Source organism: Cynara cardunculus (assembly GCF_001531365.2).
Source record: "Cynara cardunculus var. scolymus isolate 2C chromosome LG 14, CcrdV1, whole genome shotgun sequence".
Taxonomy (NCBI): Eukaryota; Viridiplantae; Streptophyta; class Magnoliopsida; order Asterales; family Asteraceae; genus Cynara; species Cynara cardunculus.
The window spans coordinates 11,870,649-11,877,635 of NC_037541.1; positions in this window are offsets into that span (position 1 = coordinate 11,870,649).

Genomic DNA, 6,987 nt, shown 5'->3' on the forward strand with positions numbered 1-6,987 from the left:
AACGGAGTTATGTCATGTTTGTTAACAGCTTAATGAATCTAATAAGACTCACAGCTTATTTGATCAGCATATATCATTGTTTGGTAATAGCTTAACGATACAAAAAATAACTTATTCAGTAAGTTTATAAGGGGAACTTCATGCAGAAAGTCAAACTTTTGGTCAAACATGTCCTTCCCAGTTAAAAAATTTGCGTCTTCCATCTATGAAAAAACATTCTCAAACAAAAATATTTCAATCTATACAAATAAAATGATCCCCTACATACAACTTTATTCATACAGGACTTGATGGGAACAAACCAAACAACCCCTTGGTAACAGAATCCACGACATTACAAAAAATGGAAAAGAGGGACCTTGGCGTTATAAAATGTAAATCATAGGGTAATTTTGTAATTATTTCGTTTTAGGGACTAAAATGTGATTTATGGGCAAACTAGATAGACCAAACGTGTAATTCACTCTTTATTATTATTATAAGATCTGGCGTTACAATGTTGACGCGTGTGATGCACGGACCAATCAAATTTGAGTTTGTGTTGGTTGTATCACACGCTCTATAAAGCTTAGCTGACCCCTAAGAATCACGTGGATGAACACGTGGTTTTCATCGAGAAAATATCTCAGTCAACGCTATCCCATGCCTCGTAATTGAAGAATATGGTCAAGGTCAAATTCGTCAAAGGCAAAGACTACAAAAATCAACGGTATTATTTTTGTAATTTTTATCGTATTTTTATAAAAATAAATGTTTATATTCTTATTTTTACGTCTTAAAATAAATATATAAGGGGCCGTTTACAGAACACTTATCCGATAAGCGTTTATCGGTAAAATTTAATATTATCACTTACTTATCGGGTAAGATTTTAGTTAACAATAACGGCATCCTATGCAACAATTTACCCGGTAAGCGCTAACATTGGTAAGAGTCATCGCCCTCACTTACTGGGTAAGATTTTTTCGGTCCTTTCCTTGCTCTTACCGGGTAAAATTCTTGGTCATTGTCATACTCATTCGGTAAGGTAACATGACTTCATAAACATTTACACAGGTAAGTGTATGTGTTTCTTTCTCATTTTATGCATGGACGAACCCAAGTGGTGCATGTGGTATTGTGGTGGCACGAACTATCGCTTTGTTCCTACGTCGTAGTGTAAAAAATTTATAGGGTCATGAAAAGTGTCAATGTATCAATTTGTTGTGTGTTAGTGTATATATTTTGAAACTACAATAGTGACATAAGTTTTTCTTGATAGAGCTGATTTACAAGACTTTTATTTCATCATAGACCTGAGTTCAAACTACTTCTGTAAAAGAGTTTATTTAGTATGAACTTGGAGCCAGTGCCTAGGCTCGTTGAGATCCTATGAAGCACCAACTACTTAGATGGCAAATAATCACGACTAGATTCAACAAGACATGATAATTCGCTTTTCAGTTGTTAAGTCTTTTAAGGAATGAAATGACAAGTCAATGTAGGCCCTCATACATCATGACGAGATTGTTATTTGCACATGCAATGGTACCAATATAAGGTTGTTTGTATGTCACCATGATTACTTTTAAGAGTTCAGTACATGATTCTAACATAACATTGGTACTCACTGGCATCCAATACTATTTTGATCGAGAAATAATCTCTTCTGGATGATACCACAATACAATTCTTTGGCACGAACCACTCTGGAAGGCCCTGCAAGCGTCTGTGTCCAATTGATCAAGAGTAGGAGATACACCATGACGAGTTACTTTGCCTTGGGGGTTTTGAGGTCTTCAAGCAATTAGAAAGGTTGGTCTGTGTCAGGCCCCCATACATGATGACGAAATTGCTCTTTACTCTTACAATGGTATCAAAACAAGGTTGTTTGTACGGCACCACGATTCCCTTTAAGAGTTAACTTCGTGTTCTAGCCTAACATTGGTACTTATTGCAGAAGTTAGAGCTTAAAACCCATACCATTTTGATTGAGAAATTATACCTTTTGAATGTCGAAGTCATAACGAGATTGAAAATATATGTTTTTCAAACTTTTTCGAGACGGGTAATTAAGAACTACTTGTCGTTTAACATCTAAAGTACTTGACGAGTAAGTAAACTAGTGATGTTAATAAGCACCCTCCAAATGATAGTGAAATAATATTGATGTTCATTTTTTCTTGATACTGTGATCGTCTTTAAATGTCTAGCTGTCTTCATTTTTTCGTTCTTAGTTTTCAGTGATTTTGTTCTTGGAATTCGAACATGAGGAAACATTTGACTGATTGCCAAACCTTTCATCTGTTACTAGTGTGGGAACCGCGCGTTGCACGGTAATATGAGTATCTTGATTAATGATCTGAAGATTGCTTATATAAATATATGTTAGTTGTTAATAGAATCATCAATAAATATATTCAAATAATTGGAAAAAAAACTAATAAAATCTTATTAGTGAAATTTTGATATATATATATATAGAGAGAGAGAGAGAGTAAGAGAGAGAGAGAGATTTGATTAAAAATAAAGTTGTAAAATTAAATAAAATGAGTAATAGTAACAACAGGGGTGTGGTTAACTTATGCATTGTTTGTCTGAATGATGATGGAGTTTATTTCTTTTTAAAAAGAGGATGATGCCTCTACCGATTTTTATTAAAATAAATAAATAAGTGTAAGTCTAAATCGCACGGTAACTAATTATATGTACAAAAAATGTGGTAAATAGAAACTTAGTCTATAAATAATATGATAAGATATTAACCGATTATTAATACATATAAATTACTATAAAGAATAATTCATTGTTAAAAGAGGAATGATGTCTACAAATAAAAAAAAACAAATACTCCGTCCGTCTCAAACAAGTGTCCATGTTTCTATTTTAGTTTGTCCCAAAGTAAGTGTTCATTTTCAAAAAGTAGTGTCGACTTTTCAACTCTAGTCTTAATTATGAGATAAAAAATTCATTAATCTTTCAATTATGAATGATAAAATTGTCATTTAGTTAATGACAAATTACATGAAAAAGTAATGTACTTTAACTTGATTCCTATTTTGGATAACATATTTTAAAACTTCCATTTTAGTACCTAAGATGTAAAGTTTTAAACATTTAAGTATTTGGGTAACCGATTGAAACATTAATCGGTTATCATATTGATTTGGCGAGTGATGTGGTATCTGGTTAATGCTTCAGCAAATAATACTGAGTTGATACCACATCAGCATGGTAACTATTTAATGCTTCAACTGGTTACCCGGGTACTTAAATGTTTAAAACATTACATCTTAGATGCCAAAACGGAATTTTTGAAAGTTCGTTACCCAAAATAGGAATCAAGTTAAATGGAAGTTGCTCTTTAATTAATTAAAAAATGTAATGATTACACATTTATAAAACTGCGAATATGTATTTTGGGACTTAAACATTTAATACAAATTTCAAAGTGCAAATTAATAAATAAATGTTTTTTAAATACTAATCAATAAATGTTATTTACTATCATTAATATTCTAATTATTATATTGATGATATATACATATATATATATATATATATATATTACATCGAGAGAGAGGTTGCATTTTCTAAGTTCAAAGCCAATGTAAATTAATAAATATAGATCAATTAATATTATTTATCGTTACTAAATTTTAAATTATTGAGAGAGAAAAGAAAAAGATTGATATAATGCAAAGTAAAAAAGTAGAATAAATTGATTTATATATATGAATATTTGTAATAACTTTTCTAGATTTATATATTAAACAGTTTATATATATATATATATATATATAAGTAAGATCGAGCATTTACAGTGCAAGATCATAAATCCTTAACATAAAACAGTTTAATTAATTCATTAATTAGCTCACTATGTTCACCCCTACTGTATATATTTGGTGCATTACCTTACACTAAAGAAGAAAAACGAGTTGGATGCAACTGGTTTTGCCATTTTGAATCTCAATGTCTACGAGCTCAAACAACAACTGAACGTTTTTAACATCATTAAATACCTCTATTAACCGTTTTTGTCAAATCAGTCATTCCTAGTCATCATGTAGCTGACTGGTTATGGAGACAAAAACTTTCACACATGCGTTAGAAGAGTAGAACATGTTAAATACGCATTACTCGACCTCCAACCCCGATCTTATTTTCTTAATCGACTAACGGGGACCTACTATTCAAATATATTCATTTTACTTTGTCTATACTGGTTTATATACATATACTTGCAGATGAGACTGTTTCGTACATGTTACCTAAGATGAGATGTGGGGCTTGTTTTTCTTTTGTAGCAAAGAGTTTCAAAATACATTTCAGGCAACAGTGTATGAAAAGTTGAACAAATTCTCACATAAGAAAACTGCTCGACTGTTTTATAGACTTTCCGTGAATCTCTGACTCTTTGACCATTTAACTGTGTAATCTGTCGGGCGAAAATTTGACATGGGAGTTCGTAAAAAACCCTGTGGACGTCAGTATTTACCAATATGTGTTTTTTTTAAAAAGGTTTATAAGAGATTAGACAAAAGCTTACTAAAAAAGGAACTTATTCTTAAATAAGCCCAACACAATAAGTATAGCCCAAACCCATTATCATTGGGCTCTCTATTGCACAAACCTCAAGCAACAAAAATTACCATTTTATCCTTAGTTTTTGTTTTTCTCGTTAAGCTTTCGATTAAGTCCATGTTTTATTTCCAAAACCTTGACGATAAAATTGATCAACCAATAATTACAATAACAACGAATCCTTGAAGTTGAAGCGTTTTTGTATTTAAACATCAACAAACCATTTTAGAAGAGGATACAAAAAAAAAATCAGAGATACGTATTGGCAAAAATCATAACAAAAAGACGATAATTCGACAAAATTTGATATTCCTAACGTATTACAGTCTCAAAATGGAAAAACGTACCTGAAAATTCCCATTACTCGGGTAGAAACGTGAGTAGCAACATTGAAGTCATCTAGGCAAGCCCAAAATCAATAAGCCGGGAAATTAAGGCGAACTGACAAACACAGACTCGTTGACATCATTATAAAGACAATAAAGACACAACATATCTTACCTTTGCTTCAAAGTTGAAATCAAGAAGAATGTTAACAACCCATGAATGATGTTGGGATGGCCTACAAGTAGGGGTGCTCATGGGTTGAGTTGATTGGGTTGAAGACATTTGAACAATCCAACCCAATGCTTACGGTTTGAAAAATCTTAACCCAACCCAACCCGAACCAAAGTGCAACCCAACCCAACCCGTACGGATTGGTCGGGTTGATAATTTTGTACATTAAAATATTCTTCCAACCTAGAATATGTTATTTCTCTACTCATAATTTCTTTTTCATCATCAACCATTTGATACAACTTATCCATACTTCGTACGTATATCACATTCAGTTAATTTTTTTAATTTACATATATATGTTCACAGTTACTGAACATATATACGAATGAGTTATATAAATATGTGAATAGATTGAAAATATGTGTATATGAAGAGCATACATGATAGTGTAATTGTCTAATGTACATATTAATAGAAATTCAACAATCATATTAAATCCAAGAAATCAAAGGATATCAGGTTCATCGGATTGGGTTGAGTTCAAATAATAGTAACCCAATATCAACCTAATACCTACGGTTTTACAATTTTACAACTCGATTAGACATCAGGTTGCTTTTGGTTGAGTTATTTCGTGTTGGGTTGGGTTGATCGGGTTGGTCGGGTTTTTAAGCACCCCTACCTACAAGCATAGAAAGATGGTGAAGATTATTGGTCTTGTATTTTTTTCACTATATAACACCATAACTACACCAAAAAGAGAATTCATGGGTTGTTTGGTTGGTTTTCATTAAATTTTGTATGGATAAAATTGATTATGTGGATTAATCTTTTGTATAAATTGAGAGAGTTTTTTCATAAATGGAAGAAACATGTTTTTTAATTGGGATCTACTGTCGAACTTATTCCAAGAAAAGTCTAACCATTACATATAAATCCATAAAAATATAATTAAATTGACTTTTTTATACTCTCGAATCGACATAAAACACTAAAAACAAAATTAGAAATCTAACCTTTTATTTTCGAATCGAAATCAAACAACGCTATAGATGCACTTTTAACTTAAAAAGAATGCATACACACACACACACACAACATCTATATTAAATTATATAATATTTGACACAAACTCTTAAAAACCATTTTTAAGCATTAAATATTGTTTGTTGATGCATATTACTTAAAATTCAAGACTACAAGTAAATTGTACGTAAGTATAACTTATTAAAGATTCATGCTTGAATTCGTGTAACTAACTGCAGATAAACATAATCAAATAAAAGATAAATATCTCATTTTAAATATAAAAAAATCTAAAATATAATTAGGCTAATCATTGAGTTATAACAAACTATTTAATTATTATCTTTATAAAAAATTATATTATTAAACCAAAAATAAAAAGAATAAGTTAGAAAAATACAAAAAAAAGAGAAATTTTAAATTGTTAGTTTAGTATTAATTTCAGTAACTTTTTTTTTTTAAATTTTTTATGATATATCTTTATATTTATATTTTATTAAAAATAAAAATACTTTTGTTTTCTCAAAATCATATAAAACTGTATTATAACATCAACCCAGACAAAAAAATATTAAAATTAAGATGTATCTCACTACATTGTACGATTACCCAACTAATATCTATATTATATTATAAAACATTTGACAAAAACTCTTAAAAACACTTTTTATGCATAAAATACTGTTTATTAATGCATGTTACTTAAAACTCAAGATTACAAGTAGATTATGCGTGAGTACAACTTATTAAAGCTCTATATCTGAATTCGTATAACTAACTGTATATAAACGTAATCAAATACATGATAAACATCTCATTTTAAATATAAAAAATCTAAAATATAATTAGGATAATTATTAAGTTCTAACAGAATACTTAATTATAATCTTTATA